This window comes from Stylophora pistillata, chromosome 5 (genome assembly GCF_964205215.1).
Source record: "Stylophora pistillata chromosome 5, jaStyPist1.2, whole genome shotgun sequence".
NCBI lineage: Eukaryota > Metazoa > Cnidaria > Anthozoa > Scleractinia > Pocilloporidae > Stylophora > Stylophora pistillata.
Genome location: NC_142523.1, coordinates 21,776,637 through 21,794,097, shown reverse-complemented (window position 1 = coordinate 21,794,097; position 17,461 = coordinate 21,776,637). Strand labels below are relative to the sequence as shown.

The window sequence follows — 17,461 nt, the reverse complement described above, 5'->3', positions numbered from 1 at the left end:
TGCATAGAGGCTGAACTAGCTTGCATGACAGTTGAATTTTTCATTGGGTGGGGAGAAAGGAAGTATGCGGTCTCTCCCAATGTAGCTGATTCCTCTTTAGATCGCTAATAAACTATTTTACCAAGAATTTATCTTTCACGTTACTTACTTTTGAAGAATCGAACACCTCAATTTTATGTAATTGAAATAAACTCGTTCGTGCATGTTTATTTCCCACCTGAACTGAATAAAGATGCTAAATTTAAGAAAGACAATACTTTGCGTGTTCCTGCTCTTGGGGATATGGTGGAAGTTTTTTGCTCTTTCGGGAGTATAGTCTTTCTTGTTTTGAACTGATTTAATTGTAAACTTCGAAACAACGATCTTCAGAAACAAAAGAAAAGAGACATATGGCAAAAAGACCCAATTGTGGCGACTGGGAATCCCTTATTGGCCTTCTGTAAGAACTACTGTCCTGAACTCTTACATAGCCTGATATGCAAATATTGTGTTGCTTTGCAAGCGAGACGTAATTTGTATATAGTTTCAAACAGATTCATGATAAACTGCATGGGAACACCTGCTTGAACTAGATGGCTTTATTGTCAGCCCTCTTACAGTTTCCTTCAGAATTTTCAGGAAAAGTTGTATTAACAGTATAAAGAGTACAAAAGTGAAAAGTGGGCTACGAAGAATTCGTAGAAAACTAAGCTGGTTTTGATCGCGGCTGCAGCTGCGGGCCTCTCTGTTCATGATAACCTCACAAATGAGATTACACAAACGGTAGAATGAAGTACTTTGAAAATTCGAGAATTTAATATCCAAATTGTGATCAGTTTATTTTCATGGTTCTTTACGCTTTTTGAGTTGCCGAGAATTCTAAAACAAACACTATTTTGTTTTTGTTAATGGTCACGCAAAACACAACATGGCGTGACTTTCGTTGACGATTTTCAACAAATTCTTAAAACTCCCACATTCACTCTCCTAAAGTAAACTTTGCACATTTTGAAAGATCGTTAACTAGGATATTGTCATTGTTAATCTTACAAAATTCTAAACAAAGGCACACGCTAAAAATTATCGTTATTTTTCACCTACCGTTTCACGAAGCGCGGGAGAGCCATAACTTCTTTACCTCTTGAATACTTAGATAAATGTAATGTTTATGAAATCAAGGTGTTTAGACTATGGCAAGTTATACAACAAATTGGAGCTGTGACAGCTTTTTGTAGCGCAGTAGTTTTGACAAGCGAATCAATTGAATCATTACTGGTTACGACCCTGTTTGCAAGTGTTTGGGATCGCCAAATCGTGCCTAAGTTGAAAACGGCTTCCATCGTTATTCTCATGAATTAACTTATATTTCAAGGAAAAAAACTACGTGGCATTCATATACTTACTAAAGGCTATCCATGTGCAAAAGAGGAGTGAATTTGATTTTTTTCAGCTTTGCCGAAGATTTGCGACTTTGTTCGATTCTTGCACGGCTCTGCTCTGAAAACGTTTGTCAAACACGGTATACAATAACTTATCAGTGTAACGTTCATTCATTAATATCTGAATTGTCCAGAACAATTTGTACTTTGTAAAGCGTTTTTTCGAGTTTCACGACAAGCACACTTTCGGTAGGTCTTTGTTAGTCCGTTGAATTTGACCCTCCAGAACGAGTTTTCATGCTAGGTCGCTTTACAAAACATCTCTAGCTCTGTTGTATCTTGTTTTACCGGCGGGGTGGCAATTTTAAGCAAAGACTTCGGTCACGATCTTTGGCCGATAAATAGCAGTAATTGTCTCTTTTCTCTCTCCCGCAAATCGCTTTGTTTTTTTCGCAAAAATTGATTTCTAAATAAATTTCGTTGCTGTAAACTTGATTTAGAAAGACCCGGCGGCCGAGAAAAAAGCTTTTTAATTTAATAATCCTTCTCTGAAAGTAACTTAAAAACGAGAGATCTATGCAGTCAACAATTACATTAATCAATATGACTATCATTCATTTAACCGAACTCTCCAAAACAATTTGTTCGTTTGTGAAAAGTTGAGAGAAGTTTTGAGATCTTCTATAAATATACTTTCCGTTATTCTTTGCAAGTCTCTTGAATTTGGACATTTCTACCGTAAAACGAACAACAGGAACAAAAGGAATTCTATAACTCAAAGTCGCATTGTATGCCCTTGTGTCTAGCTAGAAAAGGCGTCTTATTTCACTTCAATTTTCGGCGCAATAAAGACAAAATTTTCACACGCTATTGGAGGAAACAAACAAGCAGACTCCGACAACTCCAAAACACATATTTGCATTCACTCACAATTTGACTTTCCGTGACATTTAAAACTAAACAGAGCAAAGTCTTCGCATATTAATTGTTGGAAATAAACAATACTTTCCGTAACATCTCTGCTCTCAAGAAAACATCCTCGCTATGAAGACCATTTAACTCGTATGTGTTCGCCATTCCAGTACTGTTGTTTATTTGAAAAGTGAACATGCACTTTTTTCCCCTCTCCAATGGACAGGTTGCAGATCGTGAGTTTTATTTCAAATACGGACCTATCGTCTGTTAGATATCATATCTTGGTAATTTTGCCGCGCATTTTAATAATAGCTTTTTTATGACGTTTTTATAGAGGTGTCCCTTTTACTATTAAAGAATCGAAGAGAGATCAGATGTAATTCTGCGTATAAAGCAGGAATCCATATGACCGATTCTATGAAGAGCTGTTAAAATGGTTAGAGCTTTAACACAGCATTTTCTGATATTCATGTACCCGAGGAACACTCGAGGAGCCCAATCTAGACAAGCCACCAAGTCTTCTTGTATCTGGTTTTCTCGCCACACTCCTCGAAATGTCTATTGTTATTGATTCAGAACTGCAATGATTCTAAATTGTGCAAACAACTGTAATCGCTGTCATCATTGTTACAGTTGTTAATTTTGTGATCTCTGTTATAACTTTCCTTTTTTTTTGACAAATAGGTGAATAAAAAGTAATAAAGAAAATAAAGAAATTAAGTACATGAATATTTTTAGTTTTGGTTTTTTCAACCCTTGCGAAGCAGCCGTGCTCAACGCCGGAAATTCAGGAGGGATTTGATCCTGGAGGTGTGCTTCTGGTTTCGTTACAGTACTCTTATCTTGCTTCAAGATACTTTTTGATTCAGACACTTAAACCGACTTCTCAGTCTGAGTAAAAACTGGACTTATAATGGCCATCAATTGACCCAAATCAAAGTACCTTTGTCACTTTAGTAAGAAACTTCATCCATCCGAAATCCTAACCAAGGGAAAAGCCCATTTTCTTACCTCTTTTGAAGGAATGTTAAAATTTGATTAAAACTATAAACCGAATTGCATAGTCAGATACAATGAAATATATGAAGTCAGACGTGACTCTCGAGAAAGTACGCAAGGAATCATCCAAAATGGCACCACAAGAATCGGATGGGTACTTCTTCACTAACGACCTCCTGATGCACCGTAAATATCTTCCCGAAGAACATAATGGAACAAGGTTTGTTGATCGAATTGTAGTACCAGAATCCTATAGGAATGAAATCCTGCGTGTTGGTCACACAATCCCCTTGTCAGGTCATATGGGTAGCAAGAAGACAGTTGAACGCATAACCGCACATTTTTTCTGGCCTGGTCTAAGCTTTGATGTTCGCAAATATTGCGCAACTTGCCCGCAATGTCAGGTGGTAGCCAGGAAGCTGAAGTCAAAAAGGGCACCCTTGAGGCCTGTAGATATTGTTACTGAACCCTTTAAGAAAATTGCCATCGACATTGTAGGAGAATTACCCAGGACAACAACGGGTTACAGGTACATTTTAACAATCGTAGATTATGCTACACGGTACCCAGAGGCCATTCCTTTACGGTCAACGAGCTCAAAAGCGGTCGCAGATGCATTGATTCAGTATTTCTCTAGGGTGGGTATCCCCGATAAGATAGTGTCTGACCAGGGCTCCAATTTCATGAGTAAGCTTATGGCCCAGCTGTATGAGCAATTAGGCATAACTAAGATTAAGACATCAGTGTACCAACCCCAGGCAAATGGGTTAGTGGAGCGTTTCAACGGCACTTTAAAGAGTATGCTGAGGAAGTTTGTTCGAGAGCGGGTTCAAACCTGGGACAAGTATCTCCCATACTTACTCTTTGCTTATAGAGAGATTCCTTGTGAGTCCACTGGTTACTCGCCCTTTGAATTACTTTATGGACATACGGTGAGAGGACCCCTCGCCGTTATCAAGGAGACTTGGTCGGAAGGATCATCTTTAGAAGACAATCTGATAACTCATGTCCTTGAGATCCGAAGAAGACTTGCAACGATGCAACAAGTTGTTCAAGAAAACTTGAAGCAAGCCCAAGGTAAGCAGAAACGGTTGTATGATATTCATAGTTCAAAACGACACTTAGAAGTTGGAGACAAAGCCTTAGTTTTGCTTCCCACCCCTGGGAGTAAATTAGAAATGAGATGGCAAGGACCCTTCAAAGTCACTAGAGCACTAGAGGACGGATTGAATTATGAGCTTGATACAGGCAAGATGTACAAACAGCATCGCACTTATCACATTAATTTGCTTAGCAAATGGCAGAGCCGTGATGAAATGGCTGCTTTAGTAATGGCGGAGTCCCCAGAGATGTCACTGCCGTACGAAAGCAACGTTTTCCCATTTGGTCACGATGAGACTTGTAAAGATGTAGTGATCTCTGATAATTTGACGGAAGATCAAAGACGACAGGTAAAAAACTTGCTACATGAGTATTCTGATGTATTTTCAGGAAAACCAAATTTAACCAATGTAGCGGTGCATAAAATCGACACGGGTGATTCCCCACCCATTAGGTGCGCCCCTTATAAGGTCCCTCAAAAACTTGAGGAGGAGGTTAACAAAGAGATTGAAAATATGCTGGAAATGGGCATAATACGCCATTCTACTAGTCCATGGGCGGCCCCTGTTGTCATTGTTCCCAAACCAGATGGTACAATACGACTGTGTGTTGATTACAGAAAAATGAATTCTGTCACAAAGATGGATGCTTATCCTATTCCCTCCATGGAACGTATGATTGAGAAGATTGCCTCTGCTAAGTACATTAGTACAATTGATCTCACAAAAGGTTACTGGCAGATTCCCTTGGAGACCTCTACCATCGAAAAGTCCGCATTTATTACTACCAAAGGCTTGTATGAGTTCTTAGTTATGCCATTTGGTATGAAAACAGCTCCAGCATCCTTTCAGAGGATGATGTCTGAGAAAGTCTTGCAGGGGTTAGATTTTGCAGATGCCTACATTGATGATGTCGAGGTTGATACGTCAACATCTTTTCCCCAACACCTTTTTGAGCTCCAACAGGTTTTACAACGTTTACGAGAGTGCAAACTGAATGCTAGGCCGTCCAAATGTAAGATCGCGATGTCAACGGTCGATTTTGTTGGTCACAGAGTTGGAGGTGATAGAATTCAGCCCCGCACAGCTTTGGTTCAAGCCATTAAAGAATATCCCAGACCAGAAACTAAGAAGCAGGTAAGATCTTTTCTTGGCTTAATCGGGTATTATAGGAAATTTATCCCAAATTTTTCGGAACGGGCTGCTGTCCTTACCGACCTCACTAAGGGTAAAAATCCCTCTAAGGTTCAATGGAGTACTAATCATGAATCAGCTTTTCAGGATTTGAAAGTTGCAATGCAGACTCCCCCTGTTTTGAGGCCACCACACTGGAATGACGAGTTCATTTTGCAAGTAGATGCGTCAAATAGAGGTCTTGGGGCCATCTTAAGTCAGAAAGATCAGGACGGGGAGGAACACCCCATAGCATATGCTAATAGAAAGTTACAGCCTAGAGAGGAAAAGTTGTCTACCACAGAAAAAGAATGTTTAGGAATTGTTTGGGCTGTAGAGCTATTTCGCTATTATTTATATGGCCGCACTTTTAAGCTGCAAACGGATCACAATCCCCTTGTGTGTTTAAATCAGGTTCGCGACAAGAGTAGGAAACTATTAAGGTGGAGCATTACCTTACAGGAGTACGACATAAAAATAGAACATAAGAGTGGTAAGCAAAATTGTAACGTAGATGCCCTTAGTAGGGCGTAAATACCTCATATTGCTGTACAGTATATTAATGTAATCTTTAATTAAGCACTATTTTTGTGTTTCCATGTCCCCAAAAAATAGCTATTTAAGGGGGGAGGTGTCATGGAAGTGTTAGGAATTTATTTATTATATGTAAATTATTTTTTTTTATTCTCTTAGGATCAGTGTAGTTCGTGATTATTTGTATCTGTTACGTAATTTTTATTCTTCACTTGTGTAAACTGTTGTGTAATTAACCTTTATTGTGTATATCAAATAGTTTTCTTCATTCTTTTCGGGCACCTTGCGTCCATGTGTATTTAAGGAATTGGGTGGTTTTTTTTTGGAGAAGTGAGGTGAAGGTTTGTGAGTTACGAGCGAAGAGCGTGGAAAAATTTGAGTCAACGGAGACTCGGCACAGTATCATTTCTGAGAAATTCATTCAGAACAATCGTTCCATTTCACGGTAGAAAACCATTTGCGGGGGAACGGGTGTGCAAAGAATCTACCAGACTGTGAGCTAAAGGAAGAAGAGATAGTAACTAATTCAATAACAAGTCTGAGCGAGTCAAGTACGAGAAGTAAAAAGTTGAAAACTGCAAAGTTGTCAGAAGACGAAGCAAAGTTGAAACGAAGGAAACGAGCAAAGTTGAGAACTGGTGAGACAGGAACCTGGTTGGAGAAACGGGAGTTTGGTTTGGCAGGGCACTGTTTGTTGGTGGAGCGTGGTGATTTGTGGACAAGAGAAGAACACGGACGCGGGCGTAAGGTGAAACCCAACCGAACTGAACTAAAAAAAAAAAAACCTTTTTTTTAATCTTAATAGTAATAATCTTGTAAATAGTTTTAGTGTACTGTAGTTTAAGTTAGCGTATTCCTGTAAATTAATTAGATCATTGTATTATCGTTATTGTTAGTCGCTTTATTGTTTTAATCATAAATTTTGAACTGCGGTATTAGATACATATGATGCACGATCCTCGCAGTAGATAGCGCTATTTTAAGCAATAGCGAAAATCAGACCTGAAAAAAATCAAGCCTGTACGGGATTCGAACCACTGACCTCTGCGATACTAGTGCAGCACTCTACCAATTGAGCTAACAAGTCAACTGGGAGCAGGCCGTTAAGTTGATTCGTAATAAACCCGTGAAAGTGATAAATCAGATATAATGAAATATATGAAGTTCATAAATTTTGAACTGTGGTATAAAATTTTGAACTGCGGTATAAATTTTGAATTGCATAGTGTAACACATTCTCAAAGAAGTGGTTTCTTTGTCAGTGACAGAAGTCTTTATCTCGTGGAATTATCATAATTGACAAAATCTTGTAGAATGATATTTAATTTTGTAGAATGATATTTGATTTAAGCACAGGAGGAACGGAGACTTTTGTCTCCCCACTCATTATTTAAAAACTTTTGATGGGCAGTCGCGCAGTGAAATTTATTACAAGTGAATAATCTGTCGATTGTTCTTAGAGGGTCTGAATTTGGGAAGGGCGGGGGGGGGGGAATCACGTCGGTGGTTGGTCAAATTTTTCCATCTTTGTCGGTTGTCGGGGTAAATATGAGTTGATGAGTAAAAATACAGGCTAGTTATTCATATTCGTTGGGTAAATCGTGAGCTCGAATGCCGTACACTGTTTGGGTAATGAGCTCACACTCCTGCCCGATCATAAAGTAAATTTAATGACAGGAAACTCTATCATTAACTGAATCTTAAATTTAAAATGGCTACCTCTTAGGCTATAATGCTGAATACAAATATCGATAATGTCGGACGATGTCGGTTTTCAGTTAGTATTTACCTGTCGCTAATGGGTAATTTTTTTTGGTTTGTTTTGTCGGTAGTCAGCTAAATACTTTTCGCCCTTTGTCGCTGATCGGTTAACTTCATTCAGACCCTCTACTTAGCCATCGAGTATGTTGCAAAATTATTTTCTTGCTCATTTCAGGGTATTTTTGGTGAAATTAATGATCTCTGAAGGTTTTTATGAATTCTCAGAGAATCATGAAAAAAAAAAATACATTCAAAATTGCTTCCGGTTAGTGACCGGAAATGATAACCAGCGTACGTAAACTTTAAGGCTTTATATCTTCGCGCGGTAAATTTAACTAGCATCATGGCGGATAGAGAGCAAGAATTTGACATGGAAAAAGACTTACCTAAATTTTTATCGTCAGTGCTCGATAGGAAAGAGCAGTGTATACATAATAATGAAACGGATATCAATGACTTGCAAGCACAATCTGTAGTTCTCGATCAAACCGTTAGTCTTTTTTCGAGTTCTATTGCCTTAACTGACATTGAGCAAGATCGGATCGAGTGGGAATCTCTAGCTACTGCTTTTGCATAAATACTACGGGATTTTAAAAATTATCTCAAAACTCTAGCAGTAAAACCTTCATCAATTTCTCGACATAAATTTAAAATTCTCAGAACGGAAAATCATGAGAGACCACAGTACTATTTATCTCCTGACACCTTGGAAGATATTCTCGGACTTGGATTTTTATTGAAAAAAAAATTCTTGGTTGTTTGGTGTGTCTCGTTGGACAATTTACCGTAGAGTGCAATCATATGACTTGTAACGGCACTGCAAGTTCTAGTTTGTTGTCGGATATATTAGTCTTGGAGTATTTAGGTCGTCATGGATTAACAACCAGACGAACATACCCTTAGCAAGGGTGGATTCAGGGAATACTGCCTAGAGGTGGGGAACTGTTGTTTCTCGTAGGCAATACTCCGTCCCATGGCCAAATTCTCTTTGGCATTTAAATGGTCATCATTCTCTCATTCGTTGGGGCTTTGTAATCCACGGATGCGTAGATGGTTTCTCTAGAAGAGTTGTGTTTCTCAGATGTATTAATAACAATCTTTCACAAACTGTTCTGGAACTCTTTCTGAAAGCAATTGAAAAAGATGGGTTGTGGCCATCACGTATTCCTATGGATTATGGTGTGGAAATGTATTAGCTTGTGATGCCATGGTGGAAGCAAGAGGTGAAGGTAGAGGGAGTTTCATTTCCTGTCCCTCCACGAGAAATCATAGAATTGAAAGACTCTGGAGGGAGGTCTTCAGGTGTGTGTGTCATCTTTTCTATTACGTGTTTTACGCAATGGAGGATACAGGCCTGCTCACGTTGACAACGCAACGGATATATTTGAGCTACATTTGACATTCCTAACAAGAATAAACCTTGCGCTTCAGGAATATATGGGGGCCTTCAACCATCACAAGGTCACCATCACAAGGTAACCATCACAAGGTAACCATCACAAGGTAACCATCACAAGGTAACCATCACAAGGTAACCATCACAAGGTAACCATCACAAGGTAAGGACATCAAACCATTGGTCTCCATATCAGATGTGGGTCAATGGAGTGTTAAATGAAGACAACCCCTCGGTACATGGGCAATAAGACGGCTGACGACCTGGAGTTCTATGATGTTGACTCAGATGGGCCATCTTCATTTGAAGATAGCAACAACGATGTTGTTCAGATACAAGGAAATATATGAAGCTCATATAATTTGAACTGCGGTATTAGGTACATATGGTGAACGATCCTCGCAGTAGATAGCGCTATTTAAGCAATAGCGAAAATCAGACCTGAAAAAAATCAGGTCTGTACGGGATTCGAACCACTGACCTCTGCGATACTAGTGCAGCGCTCTACCAATTGAGCTACCAAGCCAACTGGGAGCAGGCCGTTAAGTTGATTCGTAATAAACCCGTGAAAGTGATAAATCAGATACAAGTAAATATATGAAGCTCGTATATTTTGAACTGCGGTATTAGATACATATGGTGAACGATCCTCGCAGTAGATAGCGCTATTTAAGCAATAGCGAAAATCAGACCTGAAAAAAATCAGGCCTGTACGGGATTCGAACCACTGACCTCTGGGATACTAGTGCAGCGCTCCACCAATTGAGCTAACAAGCCAACTGGGAGCAAGCCGTTAAGTTGATTCGTAATAAACCCGTGAAAGTGATAAATCAGATACAAGTAAATATATGAAGCTCATATGTTTTGAACAGCGGTATTAGATACATATGGTGAACGATCCTCGCAGTAGATAGCGCTATTTAAGCAATAGCGAAAATAGCGCTATTTAAGCAATAGCGAAAATATCTACTGCGAGGATCGTTCACCATATGTATCTAATACCGCAGTTCAAAATATATGAGCTTCATATATTTACTTGTATCTGATTTATCACTTTCACGGGTTTATTACGAATCAACTTAACGGCCTGCTCCCAGTTGGCTTGTTAGCTCAATTGGTAGAGCGCTGCACTAGTATCGCAGAGGTCAGTGGTTCGAATCCCGTACAGGCCTGATTTTTTTCAGGTCTGACTTTCGCTATTGCTTAAATAGCACTATCTACTGCGAGGATCGTTCACCATATGTGACGATGTTGTTCCTCCAGTGACATTAGCAGTTGAACATCAGTCAGTTTAAGCCAAAGTTTTCAAGCGGATTGATCCACTCATGTCATCGATGCAAGTGGGCATAGATATCTACAATAACACTCACCAGATAGTAAAGGAGAGTGTTGAAAACAGTTAAGAACACTATATCTTTTTGGTAAATCACTGGCCATCTTCAATTGCTACGTGGGATGTGCAGGCAGTAAAGTTAACAATTGAGTGTCAATATTAATCAAATGCAAAATGAACATGCAACAGGGTTTGATATGACTACCTGATTGCCCAAAAAAATTCGGAAGTCAACACCAGTATCAAAAATGACTTTATCTTCAGCTTTATTTAGGTACCTTAGAACAGAAACTCTTTTACTTAAGCAGCTGTCTATTTTTGATATCACGGGTATGATCCTCACATTTCAGCAGATACAATGTTACAATCAAGCAGTGAAAGTTCTTGTGTCTAACAACAAATTAAAAGGTGTTTTTGTTGAAAATTTTCTTCAATTTTTGGGTCTTTGCTAACAGACATAGATAGCTAATTCACGATTAAAACACAACTTATGTCCTCCCCTATTTTCCAAAAACATGCCACAACTTAGTAACCAAATACTTTTACCTATGAATTCATTCTTTCCCATGAATTGTTATGAGTGCAATGACTGTATGAGCATTGGCACCTGAAAATACTTTTAGCAGACAGGAAAGCTTCACAATTCTTAAAATCCCATTTTAAATCAACCGTTGCATTATTATTTTTGACAAATCCTTGTGTAGCACAATTATAAGGCACCACTAAAAATGTCCTTTCTATAATGCAACTGGTCCAAAAAAGCTATTTTTGCAACTCAACATGTTTTAATATACATTTCAAATGTAAATTTAAGAATAAATATTAGCGATAAAAACACACAACGTTTCGATGACTCCATGTCATCATTCTCAAGTGAGAAGAGAATAAAAATGAATAGTTAATTTATACCGTACGAAGGTGACAAACGTAAAAAGTTAAAAATTTTAAATAAATAATTGCGCGTGTTGAGTTGAGTATCGTCACAAGTGTACCAGCAGCAGAAGATTTATTATCACCGCTGAATAACTGCTATCCGTCCATACACTTCACCATGGAGCTAGCATCTGGAAACAAGTTACCTTTTGTCGGTATGGAAGTGCTCAAGAAAGGCTGTAAACTAGAAACTAGTGTTTATCGGAAACCAACAAACACAGGCCTATTGCTTCATCACCAGAGCCACGTCGATAAAAGGTACAAGAAATCACTACTTAAGACCATGTTGAATTGTGCATTCCGCCTGTCGTCCACATGGGAGTCCTTCAAATCTGAATGTGATCATCTAAAGATGATGTTTATAAACCTCAAGTATCCCGACCACCTCATCAATTCCACCATCTCTCACTTTGTCACCTCAGTTAGGTCGGAAAACCCTGGAGTGCAAGCTCAATTATCCATCAACGAAAGTGCTGTTCACCGAGTGGTTTTGCCTTTTAAATAACAAGAGTCAGCTGACGCAGTGAAAAGGCAATTATCAGATCTAAGCAACAAAATCGATCACACCCTTCATCCCGTGTTCAAGAGTCGCAAAATCTGTGAATATCTCAGAGTACGTGAGCCTAAACCTCCTATAGTTAGCCAACAATGCGTTGTATATAATTATAAATGTGATCTGGGTGATGCAGAGTACGTCGGGTACACCAGCCGACATTTACATCAACGTATTAATGAGCACCGTAATTCGGCCGTCGGCAAACATCTACAGAACGACCACGGCCTACAAACCATCGGCGATCTGACCAAGCATTTCAACGTACTTAAAAAGTGCACCGGGAAACTGGACTGTTTAGTTCATGAAATGCTCTTCATAAAGAAGATGAAGCCCTCTTTGAACAAACAATCGGATTCCATACGCGTGAAACTATTTATTTAATTGTTTACATTTATGAACTGAACACGCGCAATTATTTATTTAAAAAAAATTTTTTAACTTTTTACATTTGTCACCTTCGTACGGTATAAATTAACTATTCATTTTTATTCTCTTCTCACTTGAGAATGGTGACATGGAGTCATCGAAACGTTGTGTATTTTTCTCGCTAATATTTATTCTTAAATGTCTAACAAAATTTAATGTCATTCAAATATAAATTTAAACATCTTATGCAGTTTCAGCTGGAAATACAACAATTTAGGCCCAGTCTTTAAAGTCCATTGTCGACATGACACCCACGATACTGGCCAAGTCCAACAAAACATAACCCCTTTAAATGTAGCACCTTTAGCCCACCCCCTCGACTATGTGCCATATGGTCAAAACATCTGAAAGGGACGTTTCATCACTCGTTTTACTTGTACTGTAAACATTAACCAGAGCGATGAGCTAGAAATCATTGTACTCTACAATAAATTGTCCAACGAGACACACCAAACAACCAAGAACTTTTTTCAATGAAAATTCAAGTCTGAGAAGATCTTCCAAAGTGTCTAGAGATATATAGAACTGTGTTCTTTTATGATTTGCTGTTCTGAGAATTTTACATTTACGTCGAGAAATTGGTGAAGGTTTTACTGCTAGAGTTTTGAGATGATTTTCAATAGCCCGTAGTATTTATGCAAAAGCAGTAGCTAGAGATTCTCACACGATCCGATCTTGCTGAATGTCAGCTAAGGAAATAGCCCTCAAAAGACTAACGGTTCGATCGAGAACAACAGATTGTGCTTGCAAGTTATCGATATCCGTTTCATTATTATGTGTACACTGCTCTGTCCTATCGAGCACTGACGATAAAAATTCAGGTAAGTCTTTTTAACATGTCAAATTCTGGCTCTACGTCCGCCATGATGCTAGTTAAAATTATCGTGAGAAAACATAAAGCCTTAAAGTTCCCGTATGCTAGTTATCATTTCCCGTCACTAACCGGAAGCAATTTACCCCACGAGCAGGCCTTTTCTTCTTTTCTCCTTCTTTTTTTCTTTTTAACCCTCTGAGTGAAAAGGCTCTACAGACATCCTGTTGTTGCTTTGAAATGCCGAAAGCCCAAACTCCGGGCTACTCAAGCCGGTTTTGCCTCAAGTCAAACCGGTTTTGGTGTGCACGCTTTTGTTTTTCATGTAAAGAGATGACCAAATCTGCGCCCACAGTGGATCAAGGGGGCGTGGAGAAGGATCAGTTTCTAGGCAACCGCCGCGCATGTTCAAACGAGCAACAACAGCATGTCGGCAGAGCCCTTTTCCCTTTTCGATTCGAGAACGGGTTAAAAAGGCTCTGCTCGCAGAGTAGAAGCAATTTTGAATGTATTTTTTTTCTTTCATTGAATTTTATTGAGTTTCATTGAATTTCATTGAATTTCATTGAATTTCATTGAATTTCATTGAGTTTCATTGAATTTCATTGAATTTCATTTTTCATTGAATTTCATAGAATGGAAATTGAATTTCATGGAATTGAAATTGAATTTTAGTATTGAATATTGCTACCATTGGCTTGCCATATATACAGGCTCAAGAGTAATCAATCGTAAAGAAATACTCCTAGTATTTGAAGGTATTTTATGGTTGTTTTAGCGACGTATTCGATGCAAACCAAAATCGAAACGAGAGCGTTTGTCTGACCGTTACTATATTTTGCGCAGGTGGTAAGCAACTTTTAGCGGCAATATTGTAATGCAAAGATGGCAGTTATTTCGAAATTTTGAAGATACATTTCGCAAAGATTACTTTGAGTTTCTTAATACTACAAAAAACGGTTCTTTTAGAATTTCAGGTGTTCTTCAGAAACGGATTACCAGCTTTTCGCCGAAAAATGTCACAACGCAACACACTTGCTGGCCATTTGTGTGGCCGCAGATAAACAATGAAAGTTAAGCTCCAAAAATTTTAAACCATATTAGTAACATACTTGGTAATAGAAAACAAGAGGTCATAAACACAGTAGAAACAATCTTTACTAGTTTTAAAACGATATTCTACTCGGACGCTGGCTAGGCTAATTGATGAAAAGCATGTTTATCTCCTTTTTATTCAAAGTAACTTTTTTTTTTTCCTTTAGTAGAGAATTTGCACGTACCTCTGAATCATGTCAGTATCGCGTAATAAAGTTTGAGCAAGATGGTATCGATATCTTTTTACATCTTTTTTTCATCGGTGGCAAATTTTACCGCAAACGGATCATGTTTCTTTTTCGAAAAGCTCTTTTAGTATCTTAGCTTTTCATGAGAACTAAGACTCAACGAGCTTGATGATTCGTGATCATAATGCGAGACTAAAGGACAAAATGGTCTCTTGATATTGGACCTAAAGACGCCATTTTTGATAATGGTGCATAAAAGTAAGCGCATAAAAACAAGATAACCTTTAGCGCATCTCACAAGAGTGAAATGTTTCATCAATTTTGCACCATCATCCCCTATTTAGGATGAAAATCATGTTTAAACATCAAGCGCTTACCCTTATTCGGTGAGGATTCCGTTTATCATAAATCGCAACTGTATGATGTTTACAACACTTACGAACCACGTATTGCGGAAAAGGCTACGAGGAGAAAAATGATTTCGCAGTCAAGTCGTTTGAAATATAGATTTTTAATGAGCATTCGAACAGTAGGAGCAAGACAATTCTTACACCAAATGAGTTTCCGAAACCACAATCAAAGTCAACTGAGCGAAAATGCCCTCATTACGCTGGAGATGTGATGCAAATTCTGAATGAAACATGATCTATTTTTTTATGATTTGAAAATATGTTATTGAGGCCAGAACGCGCTCTTTAATATATCAATATAACACTGAGAATGGGGCCTTTCTCCAAGATAACAATTGATTTATTATAAAAACTGTGATCGTGAAACTGTGATGCTTGATATACTTTGCTCCTGTGCTAACATATTGATTCTCAGCCGCTGCGTTTTATACAAGATATTTTAATCCATATGCATGACAACCTACTGAGATATAGAACACTATTTTATGTTTCCTTATTTTTCAAAGTCTACAAGGTGTAAGATAAGGAAGATTTAAACAGAAAAAAAAAACACTTTGAAGACACCAGACCTTTTTTTCTGCCCTCTACTTGTTTTCACCTGAGTGTGCTACGAGAAAGATGAAAAATTACGGTTGTCGCAAAATTTTAAACATTTTTCAAAATTATAGCTTTACTCAACTTATATTATGAGGTCCTTTTTATATGATCGACAGAATCCGAACTGCGATGCAAAGGATATTACGTGCTGTCTTCCTAAAGACTATAGATTTTTTGTGGCTTTCGATTTATGCCATTTGAAACGGTCGTTGCCATTTTGAAACGGTCGTTGCCAATTGTCGAAACAGCCGTTGCCATTTTGTAATGGGGGGGGGGGGGGGACCTTAAGAAACGACGACGACGGCAACTAGAAAAACAAGAGATCTAATTGGCAGAATAATAGCTGAGCACGTGCGTTTTGAAACTTTGTACATTTGTTATCCGTCCTATGCAAAACAACAACGTGAAATCGCCAAAATTTGCGCCGTCTGCGAACCGAAACAACGACGGCAAATTATTTTAATTTTCATTTGGAACTCAACGGCTACTTTAAACGTCATCCTGAAGTTGAGCTGTGGTGCTGTATGAGACAGTAAGCTGCTGCAGCCATTTTTGAAATTCTAACTAAGAGTAGAAATTCAGTTTTTAATCGAAGTCTTCCTTGGCGTCGCCGTCGTGGTTTCTTAAGGTCCCTAACGAATGGCAACGACTGTTATCGGAAATGGCAACGGCCGTTTACGAAAGGGAAAATTGCGAGCACGACTGCTTTAGAAATCCCGCAGTCTTTGTACTGAACTTCACCGATTGCCGAAATCATCAATCTCACTAAATTAAAGCTAATACATTTGCTACCAAAATTACACTAAAAGCCACATAGACTTTGAAGGATAAGGAAACGTAAGAGAGTGTTCTATATCTCAACGGGCATGCATACGGAATAAATCTCAACAGTAATGCCTACGGAATAAAATCTCCTGTATATTACGTAGCGGCTGAGAATCAATCATTGTTAGCACAGAAGCGAGAAATATCAAGCATCGCAATTTTTATAATAAATCAGTTGTTATCTTAAGGAAGGGTCTCATTCTCAGTGTTCTGATATATAAAAGAGCGCGTTCTAGCTTCAATAACATATTTTCAAATCATAAAAAAATAGATCATGTTTCATACAGAATTTGCATCACATCTCCAGCGTAATGACGGCGTTTTCGCTTAGTTTGGTTTGATTGTGGTTTCGGAAACTCATTTCATGTAAGAATTGTCTTGCTCCTACTGTTCGAATGCTCATTAAAAATCTATATTTCAAACCACTTGACGGCCGTTTACTGCAAAATCGTTTTTCTCCTCGTAACCTTTTCCGCAATACGTGGTTCCTAAAGGGTTGTAAACTTCATACAGTTGCTCATTAAAAATCTATATTTCAAACGACTTGACGGCTGTTTTTATCAACTCTCCCGTCGAGAGAAAACTCGAGGCGACGAACAAATAATATCTCATCCCGAGCGGGAATATATTTTCAGCAGCATGATCGATTATTTTCCGGTACTTCCCCTTTTAACACAATGAAATTGAATTTCAATGAACTGAGACTGAATTTCGTATGATGCACGATCCTCGCAGTAGATAGCGCTATTTAAACAATAGCGAAAATCAGACCTGAAAAAAATCAGGCCTGTACGGGATTCGAACCACTGACCTCTGCGATACTAGTGCAGCGCTCTACCAATTGAGCTAACAAGCCAACTGGGAGCAGGCCGTTAAGTTGATTCGTAATAAACCCGTGAAAGTTATAAATGAGATTTCAATGAACTGAAACTGAATTTCATTGAATTTCATTGAATTGAAATTGAGTTTTAGTATTGAATATTGCTACAATTGGCTTGCCACATACCTGTACTATTAACAAACATAGGCATGCTACGCATGCAGGAGTTAT

At 38.4% G+C, this 17,461-nt stretch overlaps 1 protein-coding gene and 1 pseudogene across 4 annotated transcripts in view; one reads left to right on the top strand and one right to left on the bottom strand.

Annotated features, from left to right (window-relative positions):
* LOC148730802 (uncharacterized) overlaps window positions 1–15,119 on the bottom strand; it is a 31,848-nt gene extending 16,729 nt beyond the window's left edge. For 2 of the 4 annotated variants that reach the window (XM_088760932.1, XM_088760934.1), the window contains exon 1: window positions 14,956–15,083. The gene's annotated coding sequence lies outside the window, so the exon portion shown is untranslated. Of the gene's footprint in view, window positions 1–14,955 lie in introns of all 4 variants that reach the window. The other 2 variants (XM_088760931.1, XM_088760933.1) reach the window with 2 other exon arrangements.
* On the top strand, window positions 8,184–10,193 carry LOC148730803 (uncharacterized; annotated as a pseudogene).
* Window positions 15,120–17,461: the final 2,342 nt, after the last annotated feature.